This window comes from Prosopis cineraria, unplaced genomic scaffold, assembly GCF_029017545.1.
Source record: "Prosopis cineraria cultivar Desert tree isolate PC_DT_omini unplaced genomic scaffold, ASM2901754v1 PC10, whole genome shotgun sequence".
In the NCBI taxonomy this organism is placed as follows: Eukaryota; Viridiplantae; Streptophyta; class Magnoliopsida; order Fabales; family Fabaceae; genus Prosopis; species Prosopis cineraria.
In genome coordinates, this window is record NW_026555341.1 from 29,992,459 (window position 1) to 30,013,381 (window position 20,923).

The 20,923-nt window shown below is 30.6% G+C and overlaps 1 long non-coding RNA gene across 4 annotated transcripts; it reads right to left on the reverse strand.

Moving 5' to 3' along the window:
* Positions 1-60: 60 nt before the first annotated feature.
* On the reverse strand, positions 61-14,000 carry LOC129321866 (uncharacterized). Of its 4 annotated transcripts, none has more exons than XR_008596125.1 (12): positions 13,532-14,000; positions 11,584-11,651; positions 8,009-8,178; positions 7,107-7,171; positions 6,888-6,952; positions 6,699-6,740; positions 6,503-6,619; positions 3,241-3,390; positions 2,452-2,710; positions 2,222-2,370; positions 1,250-1,320; positions 61-316 (listed from the first exon to the last, which is right to left on the reverse strand). It is a non-coding gene; the product is annotated as an uncharacterized LOC129321866 (long non-coding RNA). The 4 variants fall into 4 exon arrangements; XR_008596124.1 differs by lacking the exons at positions 11,584-11,651; positions 13,532-14,000 and adding exons at positions 2,055-2,134; positions 8,666-9,015; XR_008596123.1 differs by lacking the exons at positions 11,584-11,651; positions 13,532-14,000 and adding an exon at positions 8,666-9,012.
* Positions 14,001-20,923: the final 6,923 nt, after the last annotated feature.

A 20,923-nucleotide genomic window follows, 5' to 3' on the forward strand; every position in this document is an offset into this window, starting at 1 on the left:
TATTTTATTTTATTTTTTTTTAAATGTCAACATGACCATTCTCAAAATAAGACTTCAAGATTTCTACAACAGTTTTTTCTTTTAATAACAAATAGCATTCAACAAGGAGCTATGCTCCTTCTACCAAACAAATCAAGTATAATACACATATAAGGGCTTTAACTATAGTTACGTGGAGCTCCTACAATAAAATTTACAAAATAAAATTTCATATTTAAATCTTTACAACAAAAGGAGGGTGGTCATTAACTTCTTCACTTCAAGTCAAAAGATGGCCCTCAATGATCAACTAGAAGTCCAAAGCCATTCACATTATCTGAGACAAAAAATACTTTTTCCAGTGAATAACATCCCAATAATAAACAATTAAACATGAATAAAAAGGCAAATTTGAAATAATTATGTAATTTAAATAGACAACAATTTCCATAAAAATTTAACAAAATTCAGAATAAAATAGCTCTATAAAATTTTAAATAAAATCTTAAACTATTACACTATCATAACAAATGTTATTATCACTTGGTTTCAAGAAAACACATAAATGAAATAAATGTTTGTAAAAATTTACTAAATAAAAACCAATAGAATATAAAATCACCAAATAATCAAATTCACAATTTTAGGGACTTATCAGAACAATAAACAAACGTGGACACACAGTCCACGAGAGTAAATAACCAAACGCAGCTGATGCCACCAACACAAACATGGACACACAATCTACGAGGGTAAATAACCAAACGCAGCTGAAGCCACGAAACAAACGTGAATACTATGCTCACGAATAACCATCCCTCCGTTCCACGTGCGTTGGCCATCGCACGGGACTAGCACCTCCTATAAGCACCCTGCTGGCTAGGTCTACCATGGCACGCCAAGCACTAACAGAACTGCCGTTAGCAACCAGTGTTCTATATAAAGTTCTCTTCAAATTCATTTTCAAACATGCGAGAAAATTATCACTTTCACAATAAAATTTTTATTTTCAAAGTCAAACTCGCATGAATCATTCTCTGTATCATTCCAATGTTCGATAGAATGAAATCTCAAATTCAAAGTCCAAACTTATATTTATTAATAATTAAAATTTCAAAACTGATAAAGGTAATTTCACAAAATAAAGAAGTTTAATAAACAAACTATTCAATAACCACATCATTGTTACTAAAACAATTTTGCAAACAAATGTACTATTGTAGTAAAGGAAATCTTTATTGAAAAATCAGTTGGAACGTTATCCACTTACCTGTAGAGTTCCCAAGTGTATAACTTACTTCGAAACAAATCTTCTAGGAACAATGCTTTGTCCTTAAATTCCTATTATTCAAGTAATACCATTGTCACTTCCTCAAACATGCTTTACTGTCCAAACTATTTAATCCAAAGCAACTTAGATAAATAACAGAAAGCAAACCTTCACTTTTATCTTTCTTAGTATGGCATCAAACATCTTAAAATATCCCAAATGAATGTCCATATAGCAATTTGGTTCTTGAATTACCAACTTAAATATCTCTCCCAAAAACCTTTAAATTCTACCTTAACTTTCATTGCAAAGAACAAATGTCTTTCAAGATTATTTAATCAACAATAATATAATTATCACATATATTTTGCCACTTTAAATACAAAATTCCTCTTTTCAAACATTTTATCAAATACCCTTTATTTTAAACAATATTAAGCCCATAAGACCAAGTGTTTTTTTTTTTTTTTTTTTTTTTTCTTTTCAATTCCTTTACTAAAAGTTGTCCTGAAATGACCAAGCTTCCAACTTCTATCAAAGAAAAGTGCCTTCCAAAAATTTTCTAAACAACAATAATTAAATTATTACACATGTTTAATCATCATGGGCCAACTCCTTCCAATAGCTATTTCATTGAATATCTCACAAACATCCAATCTTAACTAATACCAAGCTTCAATTCTTCCATTCATCCCAACAATTGTCCTCAAAATTCTCCAATATCCATATTTGAATTAGTCTAGTTTTCCCTAATTTCATTCATATATAAATTCAAATTAAACTCAAATAAAATTCAAGTCCATACTTCTTCATCGTCCTCAAAAGACTAATATGTCAACTTGCTTGAACTTCTCTCTCATTATTCGAACATGCAGAACAGCAAGGCTAGGGAAAAAAAACCACAATCTCCATCATTAAACACACACACAAACAGAACATACAAGTTAAAAAAACAGAGAGGGTCAAACGCACTTGAAGCAAGTCAAGATGAGGAATAAGAGACCCAATGACAAAGGCAAAAGAAGAACGGCGGTGGTGCAGGGGAAGAGACAGCCTCAATTTGAACCTCTTCCAACAACGAACTAACTTCCATAGTAAAACATTGAAGAACCCAGAGCATGCTAGCAACAGAGGAGGGAGAAGAACAGTGAGCTAAGGAAAGAAAAGAGGAAATCGACAGCATAAAGGCAAGAAGAACTCACGATTTGAGTGATGGACGGAGCTGCCGTATTTACCTACGGCAGCGGCGAGCTATGAAGAGGAGGAAGAGGGCGACAGATTTTCTCTTACTCTTCCCCAGTTCAGACATGAGCCAGCTCGAGAAAGTAAGGAGATCACTGGCGTCAGTCTCAAAGGAGGATGAAGAGGAAGACTCCAGCACTCACAATCACCGGCGACAGATCGGAAAGGAAGGTGGAGGGTGTACGAAGAATGGAGAGCAAATTTCTCTCCCTCCTCATTCTGAAGTAGTCGAGAAAATGGAGATGAGGAGCAAACAAAAGAATCAGCTGTTATATTTTTTAATTTATTTATTAATTAAAATTTTTTAAAAGGGCATTACAGTAATTTTAACCAAAGCTGAAGCAAAATAAAAATCTTTCCTTGGACCAAGATGATTCAGACTGAAGGAGATATGACAGAAATTTACAGGCGCACACATCACTGGAGGAAGTGAGATCTCTCCACTTCTTTTCTCCCAATTTTACTTCACTTCTCCCATTTCTATCATTTATTAATTTTATTATTTAAAAGAATTATTTAATAAAAAATTTTAAATGATGGGAATGGAAGAAGTGGAGGAAAAGAGAGAAAAAAAAAATGAAGAGACCCTGATCCCATCACTAGAGCACCGTTTTCTCTTACTCATGATATTTATACTAAAATTAATAAAATAAATCACAATATTTTATTATAAATTTATTTTACATTAATTTTTTTTTTAAGTTATTACAGTTTCCAAGGAGAGGACAATGGTTAAGGTGAAGTAGTACCTTTTTATATAGAACGCTGCGCCGGAGGAGGAAGTGCTGGAGGATCAACCAAGAAGCACAGCAACGAAGTGGGAGGAGGAACAGAGGAGCACGGCCGCGTCACGAGAGGAAGATAGAGGCTCGTCGCGAAGTGCAGATAGCGTCAATCAACTGCAGACAGCGGCACGCGCACGGAGGAAGAATCATAAATGAATTGATGAAGTGCAGATAGGTCAATGAATTTTGGTTTAGTTGACCTTGTGATTTTTTTTTTTTTTTTTTTGCATTAGTGTTGGACACTAATTCTGGCGGGAAAGTACTGGAAAAAAAAGCGGGGGAGGGAATGATCAAGAATTGGGGCCTAACACTGTAATGCATATTTTATCCCCCAAAAAATATTTTGGAAAAGAAGAATGTTACGATAAAAAATTTGAAAATATTAACAAAATATAAATTTTTTATAAAAAGAAATAAAAAAGAATACAAATATTTCACTAATTATTTTAATTTAAATTTAATTAGGTATAAAATTAACTTGTTAATTTTTTTTTATTTTAAAGAGGCATAAATATGTCTTACTATTTTTCTTACTAATTATCTTATGTTAGAGATAAATTTATAATCTCTCACTATTTTTCTTGTTAATAAATTTATTTTAGAAAAAAATAAATATTTTTAACTATTTTTCTCGCTAATTATTTTATGTTAGAGAGGAATAAATATCCCTCACTATTTTTCTTACTATTATATTATTTTAGAAGAAAATTGACAGTCGCTCATTATTTTTTTCATTAATTATTTTATTTTAAAGAGGAATTAATTGTCTCTCGTTATTTTTCCTCACTAATTTGGCATTTTCAAAAAAGATAGAAAATCTCCTGTTAAATTTTCTCATTAATTTGTATTTTTCTAGTAGTGTATAAAAAATAAACAACTTCCTTGATTTAATTAGTATTATCAGTCAAGTATATCCAATTCCATAAACTTTCTTCACTCAAACATTTCATCTAACACTTTATATGTACCAAAAATCTAACATAAGAACAACAAACTTGGACATATAATTATGAAGCAAAATACCTTTTTTCAAAATTTTCTACCGTTAGTTCCAACCTTTAATTATAGATAATAACTATCTTCTATAATAATTTAGTTAACAATAATATATTTCTCATATTTATTTGCTATCCTAGATTAAAATTCTTCTATCAAACAACTTATCAAATATCTTGTGTACATTCATATCAAACCACAATCATCATCAATTAAATTTAATATTCTTCTCAGATTGAATTCCTTGCCAAGAATCAATTTCAACTTAAAAAAAAAAACAATTTAAACCTCCCCATTTTTTTATTAAGTAAAAGAGGAGTGCAAATGCAGCAAACAACACTATTTTATAAAATAAAATACTAGGCAATATGATAAGAACAAAAGCACTTAGCACAATTAAATAAGAAAATGCAATACGAGAAGCTTTAGCTAAAACTTCATTCATTCACTAACAGGTGCACCAATCCATGCTTATTTTTTTAAACCCAAGAAGAAAATTAAAGTAGAATCGTTTATCAAAACTCATGCTCTTTAAACTTAATTTTTGATTTTCCTGGATCCAAACTACTCTTTAATTTACGCAACAAGCAAGAACAATGAGGGAGAATCAGTCTTTCTATTTCTTTTACAATAACCTATTCAACAACCACAACTACATCAATCTGAAACGAGGGAGGGAACAAATGAAGCTTGAACCCACCAACAAGCAAAGGAGAAATGGAAAGAAAGAATCCAACCCTTCCACTCACCCAAGACAGTAACAACGCAGAACAAAGATACAGAGAAGGAAAGCACACAACGCTAAAACAGAGGAGAAAGAAGAAATTAGGAGCTTACAGAGCCCTTCGCAACAGCGGATAGCACACCCACGATTGTTGGAAATAGGTGATTAAAATAGAGGACAAAAGATGGTACACCGAACTCTCACTCTCTCCCCTTGGTTCTGGAACAATCGCAAATGGGGAAGGAAAAATGTGAAAGTTGATGCCTGCGGGGCTTTCTTATTATTGTCATTTTGGTAATTTCATGAGGTTTGGCCAAAATAAATAAAATGCTTCACTTGGGCAAAAAGTGATTCAAACCCAAAATCCGAAGGGCATTTAGCAAATAAAGTTACCACTAAACCACTAATAAATCTTATTAAATTTTCTCTCAAAAATTAATAAAATATACTTAGTTACTTTATTATTTACTCTAACTTTGTAAATATATTCTGAGTTTTTAATTTTTTTTCTAATTGTTGGCCCCTTTTTTTTACAATTGTTGATTTATTTGGTCCATTAATTATTTATTACATATTTTAAAAATTCTTAAATTTCCAGGTCATTACACTTCTTGTGGCTTTCTCTTCATAATAAACTTTTGACAAATGAGGCTTAGAAAAATTGAGGCATGAGTGCTTTAGCTTCTTATGTATGGTGCAATCATGATTTAGAGGATTCCCTTCATGTTTTCTGAAATTGTGATGAGGTTAAGTTCCTATGACTTTTTATTACAAAACGGGTCTTATCTCAAGTTTGTTTTAGTTGTAACCTTTGGAATTGGTGCTCTCTGAGCATCAATGCAATGGTGTGGAAATGATGTATATGATTGAAAGGAATTATTTTGTGATTACTTGCTAGCTCTTCTAGAAATGAAGATAGGAAATTTTTTTTTTTAAATATCATTGTTGGCCATCAACACATACATATATGAAGGCTAAAGCTATTGTTTTTAGCTAAAAGGATGCCCATGTAAACTTGAGACAAGTTAAGTTTCATGGATCCACTATTACAAATTAAAAAAAAAACACTTTTAACATTGCTTTTTTAAATCCTTTTCACATCTCTATTGAAAGAAACGGGACATAAAAAGTTAGCTATCCGCATCACTTTTAGGAGAGACAAGGATAAGATGTTTCACATCACTTTTAAATTCAAAGTAACATGATTTCTCAACTTTTCACCTAACTTTTGAATCATAAATGACGTGATTTCTCAACTTTTCATTTAAAAATGACATAGAGAATAGACTTTCTATGTCACTTTTTCTTAAAAACTTAGGTAAAAATTCTAGCTTTTATTCAAAAAAAAAAGGCATTTTTTTGGATTGAAAATGATTTAAAATCACTCTCAATCTAAAAAAAATACCCTATAGTGTTTAATGGACTAGTGCTTGTGTCAATCAAGACATTCAACAATGAATACTAGCACAGATTAATAACAATTAAAAGAAATAAAATAAACCTCACCTTGTGGATAGATTCAAGTTCCTCGAGAGCAGATGGTGCTTTAGGCACCTTAACTGTACCAGGAGTAAATATTTCCCGAAGCTGAACAAGGCCTTTCTTAGCATAAGTCTCCGCAAACTGGTTGACAAAAAATATATAGTCACTTTTATGCCCTTCAATCTGATGTCAATGCATCTCATAAAGAAAGATTGATTACCTGTGTAAAGGCCTCGAGACGAAATTTCATCATCTATGTCAACTGGACCAAATATCACAAGTATTAGTTAAAAGAAAAGAGATAAGAAACGTGCGGACACCCTAATTTGTTCACTCTGACTCTTTCAATTCATAGAAGTCGAAATGACATTAGAAATCTTGGTAAATTTTTTGAAGAAAAAAAGTATACCTTATGCAAAACAGATATTTTTCATGCAATCCAAATGGGAACTCATCAATAATAGCAGCGACTTTCTGATGACAGCAATTCCAAACAATATCCACATCACAACGAAAAGGAGATCAGTGAACATTTAAATAAAAGGAAGCAATCAAAATGATAATAAGTAATGAAACGTCAACATAAAATGTCCTTGATTAAACGGCAAGGTGCTATAATTAAACATACCAATAATCTTTGCAATTAACAATGAAATAATTTTCTGATAATTTGGCATTGTCTAAAAAATACTCCTGCAACAAAAAAGGAAAAAAAAAATTGATAAGAACATAGTACAATCACATCTTCAAGTTTGCACAAGGGCCGTGTCTGTCAGAACTTAAACTTGATGGCTATTTGCATCTTAACGTCACTACAAATCTTCAAGTTTGACATCTGATAGATAAAGGGTACAAATAGTTGACTTCATCATGGTATGTCAGTTGTACAACCAAACTACCAATCACAAGTCCATGATCTGATAGCAGTGGACCACAATTAGAAAGGAATTGCTCGCACAAATCATCACCCCATAAAAATATCAAGCGTGTTAAAGATTACCTACAGGAAGCTAGAGTATATCCCATAAGAATTATATGAATTACAAGAAAAAGGCGTACGAAAACAAAATGAAGAAGAATTACATGAACGAGAGGGAATATCCCATAAGTCATAACTAGACAAAGCTATACAAATTAAGGGAAACTAAAGGGGCAGGCAAAATAGCTGTTGTATCAGTATCTGAATCACATCTGACTTGGATCGAATCAGGGAACAAATGAGCGGGAATAATCCCATAAAATTAAGGTGAGATACCAAAAAATTTACCAATTGAGATAAATGATAATAACTGCCAACACTGTCAAATTTCTCGCTTAAGAATAGAAATTTCAGATTTAAATAAAGAATCAATGAGAATAACATGCAAATTATTAGGCTATTATGCCAACCTACCAGTATCTATGTGAAACTATCTTTGGGGTGTAAACGTGAATGTATGTGCATGAAAAAGTATATATCACAACAAAAATCAGCAATAGAAGATCTGAAATCAAGTTAGCAAAGCATAAATCAAGATTTAAATCTATTACCAGCTTTTCATTTCTTGTCATGGTTATATGCTTGGCATGAGGTGCTTTGAAGGATACCCCTAATGTGGGGGATGGAGAATTTAATGATGAATGAAGCAAGGGTAGATCCTCTGCATCAAAGCATGTTACTTCCTCAGTGGGAAACTTGGACCCATATCTACCAGCTCTCCCTGCAAACAGTTGGATAAAAAATGAGCAAAAGGCCAAAAAAAAAAAAAAAGACATGCAGGATATTAGATCAGACATTTAAACTTGAAAATAGATGAGACACTAGTAATATTTAAAGAATCTTAAAGGATGTAAACTCTATAACATATTAAATGCACCCTAAATATATAAATTAAATTCGGCCCAAAAGGTCACTCTTTGTTCGTGTGGTGAGTCAAGATCAACACCACTCAGCATCCGACTTCATGATGGCATTACCAGACATGTGTCTTCAACTCCACGTGGCTCTGCTTCCATAACATCATCAAAGGCACACCCATGTAAAAGTATTTTTTTTCCACCGTTCAACTTCGTTCTCCAGTATAATTGCTTATTTGGTACAAATAGGTCAAGATCAATATCATTTGTAATTATATTAGTTTGTTGCAGCAAAAATAATTTATGAATTCAGTTGCTAGGAAAAAAAATATATCATTTAAAGTTTCTTACAAAAATGGCTTCAGCGGAACTTGGTGGCAACACAATAGCAGGGCTTTGACGAGCAGCAACAACAACGAGCTAGAGGTAGACGACCGAGGACGAGATAAGATCAGCGACAGCGAGTTTAGTGCGTCAGATCTGGTCTGGGGGAGGCATCGAGCTTCAGGAGAGACGAGCTTGAGCAACGACAACAAGCTTAGTGCAGCAAATCTGGTTAGAACAGCTACGCCGAGGTTGTTGTCAAGCTGGAGGAGAACGACGACGAAGTTGCTGAAGTGAAGCTGGTGGAGAATGGAGATGACGAGTTTGCTTGGAGAGAACGAAGGTTTAGAATAGAATGAGGAATTGATGGAATGAGGAGATCGACCTAGAGCCATTAAAGTGGAGAAAGTGAAGGGCTATCAACGTCGTTTCTCACAAAATAAGGGACGTGGTTTTTATTAATTTTTCTAAAAAGAAGTGACATTAGTTTTAAGTTTCCAAGTCAGGCATTTAAAAAGTGACGTGGACATCATAACCTAAGTCATTTTTTCATTAAGTGACGCTAATATGTATAGTGAATCCACGTCACTTGCAAAAAAGCAACGTGCATACAACTAACCATGTCATCTTTTTTTTTTTGAAAAGCAACATAGATATGTTTTCAAATTCATCATTTAATTATGAAATTATCATCACTTCAACTTTTTTACCTCCTATTTTTAGAAAGTGATGTGAATTGAGGGTGGTAAATATATATTTTATAATAGTGATCCATGAGGCATGAGGGAAATCTTACTATACTTAAGATTGATTACGATACATGTTGATGGAGCATATTCTCATCTTAGTGTAGATTAGAGCTATTGGGGTATCATTGGAGATCATCAACAATTTTCTTTCAAATCTTTTATGCTTAAATTCTAGAAAGGAGATCCTCTTATTGCTCAACTTTGAACTTGTCTTGTTGGGCTTTGTTGAGCTGGGGATGGGGGCCATTGAATGGTCTGTCTAAGAAGAGACTCTCTAAAGACCCTTAAGTTGATCAAGGACGAAAAATGATATTCATGATAATTGGAGCTTGATCCATGAATGCCACAACACTCCCTCATGATTGGATGGGGGAGCTTAGACATGGCCCAGGAGATGAAAATGTGGAAGGTGATTGTCTTGCAAAATGAGCACCAGCACTATCTCTAGGTCTTCACTTTTTACCTATTGAGGATCTTAGTTTTCTTTCTTGCATAGTGGAGTAGCTGATTTTAGCTTTCTTCGTTTATCAAAAAAAGGAAAAAAAGAAAAAAGTAGTTAACCTTTTCCACATAAAAAATAGATTTCTAATATTGCGTAACAAGCTAATATTGATTGTTTCTCTAAAAGTTAGCATCCTATAACATATATACCGTAGAAATATCTTTGTATAATTTCTAGGGTGATTTTGAAAGTGATACCTCCAAGTTAAAATTTCGTTGGAACTATAATAAATCATTTTTTTTTATTTCTCTCAACGATGGCATGGAAAATTACCTTGTTCATCGCATATTGTGATCCTCATTGTTGATATATTGATGATTATACATATTACACCCCAATACTAAAATCGTCACCAACACAAAATATGGGATAAACTTATATTTCATAAACTTTATTTAACAAGAAAATTAATTCAGAATAATAATATATAATTTATATCTAAATTTGACATTAGTAAAGTTTTAACCATCATGTAAAAAGTTCGACAAAATCTCTCTTATAATTAAAATCTCTCAAAATTTTTACAATAATAAAACCTCTCAACGAAGCCAGAAAAGATCTTTGCTCCACACTAGCAAATTTTCACAATAATAAAATAAGATTAAGATCTAACTATGATATACGTGGAGTGCTAAGTTAATATTTCATAATACAAAATAATAAAATTTTTACAATAATAAATAAGTTAATATTTCATTTTTTTTATTTCTCTCAACGATGGCATGGAAAATTACCTTGTTCATCGCATATTGTGATCCTCATTGTTGATATATTGATGATTATACATATTATACTCCAATACTAAGATCGTCACCAACACGAAATATGAGATAAACTTATATTTCATAAACTTTAATTAACAAGAAAATTAATTCAGAATAATAATATATAATTTATATCTAAATTTGACATTAGTAAAGTTTTAACCATCATGTAAAAAGTTTGGCAAAATCTCTCTTATAATTAAGATCTCTCAAAATTTTTACAATAATAAAACCTCTCAGCGAAGCCAAAAAGAATCTTTGCTCCACACTAGCAGATTTTCACAATAATAAAATAAAGTTTAGATCTAACTATGATATACGTGGAGTGCTAAGTTAATATTTCATAATACAAAATATATTTACGTCAAAATTAACTAACACATGCTTCCATAGTTCCAAAAAGAAATTGTATCTCTCAATGATAAGCAGAAAATGTAGGGTCAATTTCAATATATGCGACCAAATAAAATTTCTCCAATAAGTAGTGTCCCGATTACAGTTAAAGGAAATAATAAAAATAAAATTAATAAATTAATTATAAATTTACTAAAATCAACAATTGAAAATTATATAAACCATAAATACATAAATACAAATAAAAATTATTAAAATTTGAAAGTATTAAATTTTTACACATACTTAAACATTTTGGGATATATATATATATATGCTACTCAATATAAATTTTATGTAAAGTAAAAATAGCAATTTGTTTTATGAAATAAAATTTAAAGAAAATAATTTTAAATTTTTTTTAGTAGAACTTAATTAGAATGATTAATAAATGTGAATACATAACCACGAGAGTAAATAACTAACAAGCATGGAGACACAATCCATGAAAATAAGTCATCAACAAATACAGCTTAAAGCCACAAAATAATCAAGCGTGGCTAAAAATCACAAAACAAGCGTGAATACAATACTTACGAATATTCATCCTTCTTTGCACGTGCATTGGCCTATGCACGGGGCTAACATCTTCTACAATCACCCTGCTAGTTAGGTGCATCATGGCACGTCAAGAGTTAATGAAACTATCATTACCATCCAACATTCTAAACTCAGTCCCTCTTATTAAAATCAAGCGTACATGAAGTTGAAACATTCATTTAAAATTATTTCTTTCAAAATATGATATTTAGCTATCAAATTTTCTTTTCAAATGTCTCCCAATGTACAAATCACCACGTTAACCACTGTCATATAAATTATAAAATTTAAACAATAAAAATACTTAAAATAAATAATCAGTTAATAATTAATATGTCAGATCTAAATATTCCTTAACAATAGCACAATTTCTAATGAAAATAAAGCAAATTCTATGATGAACCAATTATTATAAAAGTGAGGTAAGTAAGAAGAATTGTATAAATCATAAAATACAATGAACAAAAATATTTATACAACTTAAAAAGAAATAATATCAAAAAATTTAAATAAAATTTTTTTTATAAACACTTTACAAAAAATTATCTAGGACACCACCCACTCACCTGAGAGTTTTTCAATAATTTTAAAGCTTGCTTTACTTTAATTTATCACTTAATTCCAAGAGTGCCATTAATTTTTCTAATAAATCAATCACAATTCAAAGATTACTTATTCACTCTTTTCTTAATATAAATAAGTAAGTGCTTTAATACCCTAATCGTCAACGATAAACAAAATTCGTTTTACTCTAATAAGTCCTCTACCTCATTCAATATCACTTGTCAACTAATTCATCAAACAATTATTGACATTCAAATTAATTCTAAATAACATCACAACCATACATGTTCAACTAATAATTTCCTTATCATATTATTAACTTAACAATAACCCAACTAAAATAATAGAAGACCTTTCAATTCCTTTTATACCTTTTTAAAGCATAATAAAATGTCATAACCATTACTTAACATTACTTTCCTTAAGTGCCTCAAGATGTCAATTTAATAGCTCAAGCCACCACTTACACATATTCCTTTAAAACTAATAATGTGGAAATTGAACCATTTGCATTTTTGTCAAATTTTCTATCATACATTTTTACAAACACTTTGAGTGTATCAAGCTTCAATTTACAATAAGCATCTAACAAGACTCTAATACTTTCTTCAATCCAACTCCAATTCCTTCCTCAAACATTTCAACAAACACTCCCATCTACATTCTAATGTAAGTTAAGAAACAAGCACATTGATATAAAATAAATAACCCTACTTTCAAGATCAAATGTAATTTCTTAAAGTTTTCTCAACATCAACATAAACTTTTAAACTAGAATATAAATTTCGTCTTTCTTATCAATGAATTCCAGATTTAATTATATTAATCCATTAACACTTTATTCCTTTCTTTAAGCATTAAAAAAAAAATCTTGGTAACATTCACATACTGAAATTTCATCAGTATCAATCTCCCCTCATCATTTAATTTCGAAGTCAAATTCCCATGTACTATTCAAACATCATGAATAATACAAAATATTCTAAAATAAATCTCAACAAGCCTTTGAATCACATTTGAAAAGAAACTAAAATCATCAACAAAAAATCTTAAAATTTTCAATAAGTACTATGCTTACACATGCTCCTCCAAGATAAACATGAAAACTTAATAACATTTATTCACTAAATTCTTCTCTAAAAAATCTTGACAAACACCTAGAGAATATTCATCAAAGTTCGGTCCTCAACGAGCCTCCAACAATTTAATCATCTTTCCATGTTAAATTTATTGTCAATATTCAGTTTGGCATCCCAATAAAATTATATACAGCAGCAACCAAATCAATTCAACTCCTCAATTTCTGAAGAATTCATGGCAGCCATAAAACAAAAACAAGGGCAGAATCTTCGATCAAAAGAGAAGAAAACAAGAAGCTTACCACATGCATACACGATGACCAGAACTGAGGAGGAAGAAAAGTTGAAGATGACACACATACACACGCCAACACAAATCAGGAAAAGAACAGAGGGGAACGACAGGGGAGGAGTATTCGGTGACTCCACCCTCACAGCAGCTGGCGACGTGAATGGAGAAAAGAGCAGCGGACGAACACGGCGGCAAAGAAGGAAGTCGACGGCGAGGTACAGAGAAGCAGATCGACGGTGAAGAGAAGGAAAATTTTATACGCTCTCGCTATCACTTTCACAGGTTCTGTAGTTCAAAAAAGAGAAGCAGAAGGAAAAATCTGATGACTCTAAGGCGGAGATGCGACGGCGAGAAGGAGCACAGACCAACGGTGAGTAGCTGAAACCGATGAGGGGGACCAGAGAATGGATTGATGGTGAAGAATCCAGAAGAATACAATGGCGGTGGAGAGAATAAGAGAGGTAAAAATGGGGAAAGCCGATGCTCTGTTTCTACGCATAATAGAGAAATAAAAATTTGGACAAAATAAAAATGGAAAACTTACAAGAAAGGTCCGAGGAAAATTACAAAAATGGCATAAGAAAAATTACAAGGAAAGCCCAAAAATTTTCTATAATTTAAAACAAAATAAGATCAAAATTTATTTATTATTTATTTTTTGTTTAGTAAAATTTAAACTCTAAACTTTTAAAAATATTACTAGTATAAGTTTTGCTTAAACTATTATTTTTCACTTGCTATAAAATTAATTTAAATAAATATTAATTAAGTAAAATTTTTTTAAATTTAGGTCATTACAATATATGTGGGGCAAAGCAGGCAACAAATATTTCTTATTTCTCTCAAAAGGAGTCAATTCCAACTGTTTAATCATGCATATTAATGCATTTTTTCTATCTGAAAGCAGGGTTCATCTACGTTAAGTGATGTTAACCTCTTCACTAGCCTGCAATTGGGATTCTTTGCCCATTTTGATGAGCTTGTTTAAAACATTTCAAACTTAATTTTGTTTTCTTAATCATTCAATCACCTAATTCATTATTTTCGTACCATTAGAATGCCTTTAATTGGAATCTATTATAGACACATTGCATTTTTATTTGGAAAGATGTTATATGCATGATTGTTTTAAGATTGATTTTTACTGTGTGCAGCAATCTGGTTCTATAACCCCCTGTTTTAATTGTTTTATTTTGCATTAAATGTTTAGAAAATTATTCTTAAATAATCATGTATCAGTTTCACGTGAAAATCGACATAGGTTGCACCACTACACTACCAATTTTCAACTTTTTTGAGTAACTATCAAATAGGATGAGTGTATGTTCTAAGAAGATGATAGATAATTAGTAATTCCAAGTTAATCTTTTGAAAAGAATTGTAGAGCCAGCGGCTTGGATACCTTAATTGCCATGTGTTAGAAATTTATATGTGGGCTTGCATTGATTATTTTTATTGATTTGTGAAAACAGGTTAATTGGTGGTCCTGCCTGAATTTTTAAAGCCCATTTAATGTGATATGATCACATACTTGATGGGCCTGACACACAATCTAGTGGTGGCTCCCCTCTTTAAACCTAACTTGGTGTGTGCTTCCCCACCAAAAGTTGCATAACTCTCAAACCTCGAGGTAAATAAGCAAGAAGACATTGGTTGACTAGCTCATGCAACTTGGCGACTATAATCGAATCAAGTATGCAACTCAAACTTATGTATTTGTTTAGTTTCTTGTCACATACACTAGATTTGCCTTATCTAATGTTTTAATTAGGTCTTACACAATATGTTCATATTTTACTTATGTTCAGTTCAAATTAAGCAAACGTGTAAAATTAATACTTAGTTAGAGTATTTGCATTAAATTCTTATTAGAATGATATTCCACTCATCAATTTGATACGATTATCTTTGCACTTGCAGTACTATATTGGAAACCCAAGTCTAACTGGATAATACACTTTTGTATAATGAGCCATATGGCCATATTTAGTACATAATTTGGCATGCCTAATAGTCAGACTGAGGAAATAAACTTGGGCTATCAGACTTTATATAACCCAACAATCAAATCAAGAAAACAAGAAAGTACACAAAAGTAAAAAAACATTCTAAACTTATACTAAAAGGATTAAAAAAAATACATCCAGACCTATATAAAAGTACATCCAACCCATATAGAGTCTAGATAAGGGAAAATTATTTCTCAACACTCCTCTTCAAGTTAGACTTGAAAATATTTTAAGGTACACAAATTGGACAATAATCTATCGTGACTCGTTTTTCCAAGAGCCTTTGTTACTATATCTACCAGCCTTTCTCCACATGTCATATGCTTTAGAGAAATCAATGGCTTGTTTGAAACTGTTTTTGTTTTATTCTTTTGAGAACTGATGTTTTATAGAATATGTTTTGAGAACAAAATAAAAATAAAAATAAGTGTTTTTCTCATATTTTTTATTTTCAAAATAATAATCCCAAAACACCTAACAAATGTATACATTTTTCTATTCTCCAAAATAATATTTTTTTTATTTTCCAAAACACTTATTTAAACCATATTACTAATTTTTTTTTATTCTGAAGAATAAAAAACAGTTTTCAAAATAGGTTGCCAAACAGGCCCCAAGCCTTCCTACAACCTTTCTCACACAAAATGACAGTCGATCTCTATGTGATTCGTTCTTTCATGATAGATCAGATTTGAAGCTATTTGCGTTGTAGCCTTGCTGTCATAATACACAGAAACATGAGCTAAGTTAGCAATATGCAATTCTTTCAATAAACTATTCAACCAAATAATATCAAAAACAATACTCCCCATGGCCTTGTATTCTATCTCAGTAGAGGGTCTTGAGACATTGAACTATCTAACTTGATTAGATACCCTGTGATAAACCTACGAGAGTCAAGACAAGAGGCCCATTCAAAATCACAATACCCTTCTAATTTCATGTTACTTGAAGAAGGAAAAATATATCTTTACCTCGATCCTTTTCCAAATTTTCACAGTATTCAAATTAGCTTTAAGATGGGATTTTTATCAAAATTTACATGAATTGACTCAATAGTTGGACAACATAACTAATATCAAGCCTAGTATTAGTCAAATATAATATTTTTCCTATTAGACGCCTATATCTAGATGGATCAGCTAATAAATTATCTTTCTCCCCCTTTCTAGGAAGACTGTAAAGCTTTAAAACCTGGGTTCATTGGCATATTCCTAGGTCTATAAGTACCAAGTCTTGTGGTGGCAATTAAATCTAATGCATATTTTCATTGATTAAGAATCAAGCCTTCGTTAGACTTGGCATCTTTATTCCTAGGAAATATTTCAATTAACCTAAGACTTCCATTTTAAAACTGATGTGCATATATCTCTTTGTTTCTTTTATTCCTCTATTACTATTTCCAATTATGACTATATCATCTATAGATGCCAATATAATAGTAAACTCATTTTCGTGTCTTTGAGTAAATAAAAAATAATCAAATTACTTTGCACAAAACCTTCAACAAGAAAAGCCTCACAAAGTTTTTGTATTTCTACTGTTGTGTAGCCTGCTTCAACCCATAAAGGGGCTTAGTCAGTATACACACCTTCTTCTCTCCTTTCTTGTTAAATCCTGGAGGGATTTTCATATAGATATCTTCATTGAGATCTCCCTACAAGAAAGCATGGTCAGCATCCATTTGAAATCCCAACAATTTCTAGCAATTATAGACAACACAAAGCACACAATATTTATTTAACAATAGATGAAAAAGTCTCAAAATAATTATTGCCTTCTATTGACCATACCTTTAACAACAAGTGCTAGACCCCAATTCTTAGGGTATGACTAGCATAACATGAGATAAAGTTACATTCCATTAGTCTTACTTAACCAGAGATTAAGCTAAAATATCGATAAATAATTTATATATATATATATATAGTTATAAAATTTGTAAAGTCTTAAACATTTTAATAAAATTTAACAAAGTTTCTCTTTAATTTGAATCTCTCAAATTTCTACAATAGCAAAACCTATCAAACTAATTCAAAAAGGAGCTTAGCTCCATATCAATAGAATTCACAATAAAAAATATAATTAGGACTTAACTATGATATATGTGAAGCATTAAATTGTAATTGTATAATATAATACATAATTACATCAATATAAATGGTCAATGTGTGCTCCCATTCCAAAAGCATTTATGTCCCTCAATGATTAGCAGGAGAACACAGGGTTAATTTTAATATCTGAGACTAAAAAATTTTTTTATGATGAGTAACATCCCAATTAAATTAAAATTAAAATTTTGGATAAATCATGTAAAAGTAGTAATTAATAACATTTAGTTTAAAACAAATTAATGAAAATTAAAACAAATTTTAACCAATAATAAATGACAAAGTTGCTCAACAATATAAACATAAAATAAACCAATAATTTTAAAATTTTAGGTTATCAAGGATCATATAACTCATAAAAATATATAAAAGGAATTCAAATAAAAATAAAGTTTGTAAATAACTAATATAAAACAATAAATTTTTAATTTCAGTCTAGGAGAAAATTTACCATATAAAATCATATACGATCAAATAATAGTTTATTTAATAAAAGAAATTTAAAATAATAAGTTTTCAAAAATTCACATTTAGTGGTACCTTATCAAAATGATTAATAAGTGTGAAAATACAGTCCATAAAGGTAAGTAACCGACAAGTGCAGCTCGAAACCACAATTACAAGCACGAGAACAAATGCCACGAAATCAAGTGCAAGCACAAGGCCCATAAAAACAAGCGTGAATACTATACTTTACAAATAATCATCCCCTAGTCCGCGTGTGTTGGTTGTAGTAAGGGGTTAGCCCTCCTAAGTACCATGCTAGCTAGGGTATATTGCACGCCAAGAGCTAATAAAACTATTATTAGTATTCAACATTTTGAACTCAATCCCTCTAACTAAAATCAAGCATGCATGGAGTTAAAAAAATAATTTCAAATTTTTCATTTCAAAATATACGATTCAATTGTTATCTTTCATTCCCATACTCATTTTCATATCCTCCATGCATGAGTTGTTGTATCAAAAATTTTCATATCAAACATAGAATTAAACAATTAAGTTGATTTTGAAAAGTAATTCTATTTATCGTATTTCTACTTCAATCATTACTTATTACTAGCAAAAATCATCAGTATCAACATATTATCATAATAAAATAAGTATTATAAAAAAAAATTACGAGAAGGTTTATATAACTTATAAAGAAATAATATTAAAAATTTAAGTAAACAAATTTTATAAAACAGTTTACCAAAATTCATTCAAGACACTACCCACTCATTTTACATATTTCCAAGTATCATTATAACTTTAAGTTTCTCACTTATACTTCGTTAGTGCTTCTAATTACTTAATCTAACAAACCAACAAGCTAATAATACTAAACTTTCCAAGCTATAACTCCATCTATTTATGCTTTATTTAACTATCCACAAGATTTTTCAAAACCTTATTTGTTCTTAATTCAACTGTCTTAAACCATGATCTCTTTCAAATTCTTTAAATCTAATAACAATAACTCTAATAATTCACTGGCTATGCAATTCTCAATTAATTTTTTGCAATATAAAGGATCTTGATTCTAAAGACATGGTATTCACTCATTCATGCATTGGCCAAGCCAAATTAACATATTTAAATGACAACATAATTTCCCTAAAGAAAAAATTGAAAGTTCTATGAGAGGATTTTGTCCTTCTTTTTAAAGAATTTGGCAACTAGTTGGAGTATAGCATTAAAAAAGATGCAGATTTTGCTTATGTTGTTGTCTTTTTAGGCTTGATCATGGAAAGAAATTGAGTGGTGATGTATTTGGGGCATAGGGATTTACAAATTAGAATAAAAAAAGAAAAGCTTATATCCCATGTTAGAGGTCCTAACAGTGGTCATACTATTGCTTGGAAAAAAGTGTCAGGATTTAATGAATCAAAATTAACACATTGAAGTTGCAATTTTAAGCAACCTCAACATGTTCATGACTTGTATCAAAGATCAAAGATGTTTGAATGCATCAATTGATTTTTTTCTGCTTTTTATTAAAGCAAAGATTAGCTTCTTGGAGTTATGATGAGTTTAATAAGTATACTAATTAAGGTAATTTTCATGAACTTCTTAGCTTTCTTAGTGACCTAATGAATCAATCAATCAATCAATCAAGTTGTTTCAGAAAAATGCTCTTGAAAATAGTCTTAGAAATGATAAAACTATTTAAAAATGCTATCAAGGTTATAAAAGTTAGCCCTTACTATTTAAAATCATAAATAACACTTTACCATAATAGAAAAGAGTCTATCATAATAGATAAAAAAGAACCTAAAAATAAGTATTCTGTTACACAAAAGTCTAAGCTTACTAAAGCTTGTAGACTTACGTGTCACATCCCACCATAATACTCAAATATTTATTTCAATAAATATGTCGACACTTAAAATTCTATATTAGAATATTTACTTTAAATAGATCTATTATGCAATTTTTATGGCCTTAAGCCTCAGCTAGCATTACCCTTGCCAGTCATCAATAAATAATAAACAATTTTTAAACTTGACCTAAATTAACAATAAGTCCTATACTGAAAAATAATTATTCTACAAACTAAAAATAGACTTAAAGCTTACTCAAGCTAAGTCTCAAGCTTCCAGACGCTTCTCCTTTGCTCCGCTAAATTTACCTAAAATGTTAAAGAGACGGGGTGAATACTAATGTCTCAGTAACCCAGAGTTCTACCATATATATACGAACTTACAACCACACACATTAACAATATATGCATACATATAATTTCATTATTACTAGTAAATTATAAGCACAACAATTTACAAGCCATCATTCATAATAATTATATACAACATATGATCATATGCAAAGGTACAGAATCTAAGCCCTAGACTAATGCTCCCTCCTTAAAGAATCCATAGGAGATGTCATTGTCCCATATACTACTAGAAATTATGCTTTTGATGACGTCTTTTAATGTTAATTCTCTAAAAAACTATTGTAGTAAAAAAGGCGCTAGCAAAATTATAAATATATAAAATTTTTCTTTTGAAATGAGACACTTTTAACACCGGTTATTTAATAACTTATGTTAAATAGTGTTTTAACGTTGGTTATCTAAGTAAACTTACGTTGAAAATAAAATAAAATAAGTTAAACAAATAGCAAGTTTTTAACATTGGTTCTGTATAGAACCGACATTAAAAACATAAACTGATGTCGTTCTCTATAGAACTAACGTTGTTTCCTTTTGCAATTTATAAACAGATTTAAATGGATAGTGTGACACAAAATTTCCAAGTTTCTTTCCTCTCTCAGTTCTAAAGTGTAGTGCAAACGCCA